This window comes from Cajanus cajan, chromosome 4, assembly GCF_000230855.2.
Source record: "Cajanus cajan strain Asha chromosome 4, NIPB_CcT2T_4, whole genome shotgun sequence".
Taxonomy (NCBI): domain Eukaryota; kingdom Viridiplantae; phylum Streptophyta; class Magnoliopsida; order Fabales; family Fabaceae; genus Cajanus; species Cajanus cajan.
Genome location: NC_138520.1, coordinates 71,086,655 through 71,091,007, shown reverse-complemented (window position 1 = coordinate 71,091,007; position 4,353 = coordinate 71,086,655). Strand labels below are relative to the sequence as shown.

Here is a 4,353-nt window from a genome sequence, read left to right as displayed (position 1 = left end):
TCGTTTATATAAATTTACGTGTCTTATATAAAATCCATGTCATTTTAAATTTTTTATTTATTTAAAATTCACAAACTGAAGTTCTCGTTTTATAATTTCGTATCTGGCTTCTTTTTAGGTTTCTGTTTCTTTCCTCTTTTCCCCGTTCTATCTCGCCGACGAACTGGTCTTGCGGGTCGGCGAGTCGTGAAGGCGGAGAGCGCGACCGCCGGCGAGGCGTGGGGGAGGAGCGTGGCGGAGAGGGAGAAGACATCAAAGCGGCCGTCTTCTTTCTGTGGTTGAACCAGGCCCGGGCCTCGACCACCTCGCTTCCGCCCGTGATTTCTAAAATAAAAGGGGTCATAGCGGTCTCGGGCTCCCGAGTGGCGGTTTGGGCTTGTTTTTGGAGCCGGGAGGGTGGCCCCTGGGGCGCCTGACCACTTCAGTTGTGGCCCCGTGGCCGGCAGAGGCGGAAGCGGCGTTGGGGCGGGCGTGGTGGTCCATGGGCGTTTGACATTCCCGCGAGAATTGGAAAAGTTGGTGGATTCTTCTTGTATAGAAAGAAAGCGCTAGTTTAGTTTTGCCGGATTTGTGAGTCTAGGGTTTAATTATTTCTGTTTGTGATCTATGTGGTTTGTGTAAAAAAGAGGCTCTGTTTTAGATTTTCTTATGTGCTTTTTGTTCCCCTTTCATGTTTGGATTAACTATATTGATAAAATGTCTTGGGAAAAAATGTTAATTAGGTTAGGATATGACTCCCTGATTACAGTGCTTTCTCCTTGTTATCGTTAATTTACATAATGCAATCATTGATTCATGTGATGTTATTATGATTATCATGTATATACAATCGTGCACAATCTTGCATTTCTTAGTCCCATTTCTGTTTTTGAGCAAAGGGGTTGTATATCAGAGTTCCCAACTAACACATCAAATGTAAATGTCATATGAGGACTTAGACAATAGATAAGATGAATTTTCGTCCTTTGATCTTTTTGGAAGTAATTTCGTTTCTTAATGCATTGTAGCATATCTTCTGAATCTGTAATTGATATTCCAATGAACGAAATCCTGGTTTTATAAATATTACATGAAGATTTTATCCTAAAAAGGAAAAATAATGTAAGGGAAATACACGACTATTGTATGGTAGCAATTTTGATGAGGTTTCTTAGTTAATGACTTAGTTGTTTTTGAAGCAGCTGTCAACAGGTTTATGTAGGCCTGTAAAACAATTACACTGATATTCCATCTCCTTCTCTTTTTCTCAACTATTTTTTATTATGAATAGAAACAACATTTATGCATGCCCTTCTGTATTGTTTTAGTTTGTCATACCCTTATTCCCCCTTTTGCTCACTTTGTCATACTCGTGTAGTACACCTCTTTCCCCTCTTAATCTCTTTATCAAACCCCAGCGTTACAGTCGGCATGTCCAAAAAATCATGTCTAGAAAAAATACATGAAGAAGGTACTATTTCTAGCAATGATGAGTAGAGGCCATGGTCTGTAGATTGGCAAGTTGCAGGGTTAGTAACAATATTATTGTGGTTAATTTTTACCTTCACAGTTTTGGTTCCTAATTAATATAAATTTCATAACAGTAAAGAATTAATTAATTGTGTGTTTTGTAGTTATACAAAGAGATAGAAAATAAAATCGTATAATATAACATTTGCGACTGTAAAGGTAAGAAAGTGGTTTAAATTGATAGTCATTATGCACTCAATCAATGCAGTTTACCTTATAGGTGATACAGCTTTAAATTGTCTGGTGAGTTTCTGCATTTGATTCCATTTATTTGTCCACTTCCAATTCTTATGCATCAGAAAATTCTTACCCTTTATTTTTTTATTCCTCTTCAGAGATTCCCTTAGTTCAGAATAGGATACTTTTGCCTATGGACAGTCACATATGTGATTCTCCAGTGGATTGTTCATGCTTGCATTAATCTCTGGTATAAAGTCTTTGACTGACACTATTTTTAGTTTGGCTTGAACTACTATGAAGACATCATTGTTTAATGTAAGTTTCTTCTTCTCTGGAAAAAACAGGTGACCGTATCCATTTCTTGACTTTTTCAAAATCTTATTGTAATTTATGCATAATTTATAGAAAATTTTATTTTAATTACTTTTTATTGTTCTGTATTAAAAACACTTTTAAGAAGCTCAGAAATTGCTCTAGTTCTTGTTCTATACTAGCTTTTAAGATACCTGATTCTTATAAATTATTAGAATTGATTTGCTGATTTCTTTCCTCATTTTTTTTCAATGCTTTGAAATTGATGGTTAGGTACTTTGCGGTGGCATTATTGCAGATTCCATGCTATGGAATTTTCGCTTTGTTAATGAAGCTGAAACATTATGTCTTGTCAACACGGTATCCAGACTCGTATCAATGTGTTAGATGAATTCAGCTTAGTACTAAACTACCTTTGATTCAGCTGTGTACTAAACTATACAAATTTAATTTATGTTAAAATTGTTTTGTTCCCCCTTGCACAGAATTCAATGCAGCTGAATCTGACACCAGGATCTAACAAAAGTTGCATTACCATCTTGGGAGATACAGGTAACGTGACATTCATTTCTTTTCTTGTGTGATTACTTATGGTAGATAGATAATTGAGCTGCTGTAGCCTATAAGCTAATTGACTATTTGTCATTTGACTCATTTCTTGCCTCAGTTTAAGGATATAGCTTCCTTGATCTTAATTGTCTCACCTTTCACAGTGCTGTAAACATGTATTGCATATCATGGAGTTGTGGGGTATGGTATACAACTCCTGTGTAGATTTTCTACTTCCTCATCGATGTTAATTCTTCTCTGGATTTGTTTGAAGAATCATGTACTATGTTTATAAACCATGGCAGGATCAGGTAAATGCATAATTATATAATATTGTACTTCAGATTCTTGAATGTTGAGTGTATGGAACAAGAGGCAATCTTCTAATCCATTATTTGTTGTTTGGTTCTTTGAAAAAGACATGCATGTATGCACGATTTCCTACATTCTTTTATGCTATCCTATCTAACAAATGGATTCTATCTAGACGGAAATATGAATGCACACAAGACTTGTGTACATAAGTGAAACTATAAGCTTTTTTTTGTGATAGATGGTACTATTTTTATCATTGTTTTTCCTGTATCTCAGATGTTATTTATGAAAAATGTTCCAAATTGTCACATTCAAGATGGGTAGCAAGATAAATTATATTATTATTGTTTGACCAACTTGTAGTCGGCTTCTTTCATTTATATTAGTAGTGCTTGGCTCAAAGGAATGCCAAGGTGGAAAAAAACATGTTCAGATGCTTTTAGGAGAATGCTTATTTGCGTAAATAAGAACAAGGATATTGTTTGAAATTTAAACTTAGTTTACTGTATTTGGTATTTCATGAAAATTTTCATTTTTTCATTCATGAGTATGATTGCATTGAGATTGAATTAGTGTCAATTCTACTTTGAGAGTCGTCCTTAGTGCAAAGTTTTTAACAGCAGGTCCTTGGATAGGTGAAATGCTGGTACAGGATCTATGAAGACTTTGATGCGAAGAAGGAAGCAAAATCCCAAAAGCATCTTTGGGTGGCTTTGCTGGAGGAATCCCGGTGAGCACATTGCTGCACTTTCTTAGGTATAGCTCTGCTATACTTTGCTTTAGTTCTTAGAGTGATGTGTACTGTCCTATGATCCAGCATCTTAGTTTGAAAGAAACAAGAGTGAAAAAAAACACTAACTCATGAATGGATTGCCTAAATGTTTTTGAAAGTTATGCCCTGATAGGGGCTTGGGTGTTATTGGGTGCATAAGTTGGACATCAAGTTGTATGGAATGCTTGATGGAGTACTTCTCTGGCTCTCGGTTGTCCCCCATTGACAACTAGCTTTTAAGGGAGGGTTCTCCAAGTGTTTGGGTGCTTATCACACCCTTTCATGTTTTGGAGCTTTATCTGTCATATGAGGACTTAGACAATAGATAAGATGAATTTTCCTCCTTTGATCTTTTTGGAAGTAATTTCGTTTCTTAATGCATTGTAGCATATCTTCTGAATCTGTAATTGATATTCAAATGAACGAAATCCTGGTTTTATAAATATTACATGAAGATTTTATCCCAAATAAAAAGGAAAAATAATGTAAGGGAAATACACGACTGTTGTATGGTAGCAATTTTGATGAGGTTTCTTAGTTAATGACTTAGTTGTTTCTAACTTTGTTAATCATTTCATTGCAGTTTTTTGTTTTGAGAGATTATGCAAGAGAAACACTTTCTTTGAGATGGAGGTCTTGGATGACAAGCTACATGGATCGCTATTTGAAGAATCAGACTTTCTATAAAATTCAGTCACAGTCAATCATTGATAATC

At 35.6% G+C, this 4,353-nt stretch overlaps 1 long non-coding RNA gene across 3 annotated transcripts; it reads left to right on the top strand.

Annotated features, from left to right (window-relative positions):
* The first annotated feature begins 708 nt into the window (after positions 1-708).
* LOC145956951 (uncharacterized) lies at positions 709-3,088 on the top strand. Of its 3 annotated transcripts, none has more exons than XR_014433371.1 (3): positions 709-2,004; positions 2,275-2,402; positions 2,487-3,088. It is a non-coding gene; the product is annotated as an uncharacterized LOC145956951 (long non-coding RNA). The 3 variants fall into 3 exon arrangements; XR_014433372.1 differs by having other exon boundaries at positions 710-2,004; positions 2,275-2,361; XR_014433370.1 differs by having other exon boundaries at positions 710-2,004; positions 2,275-2,397; positions 2,487-3,087.
* Positions 3,089-4,353: the final 1,265 nt, after the last annotated feature.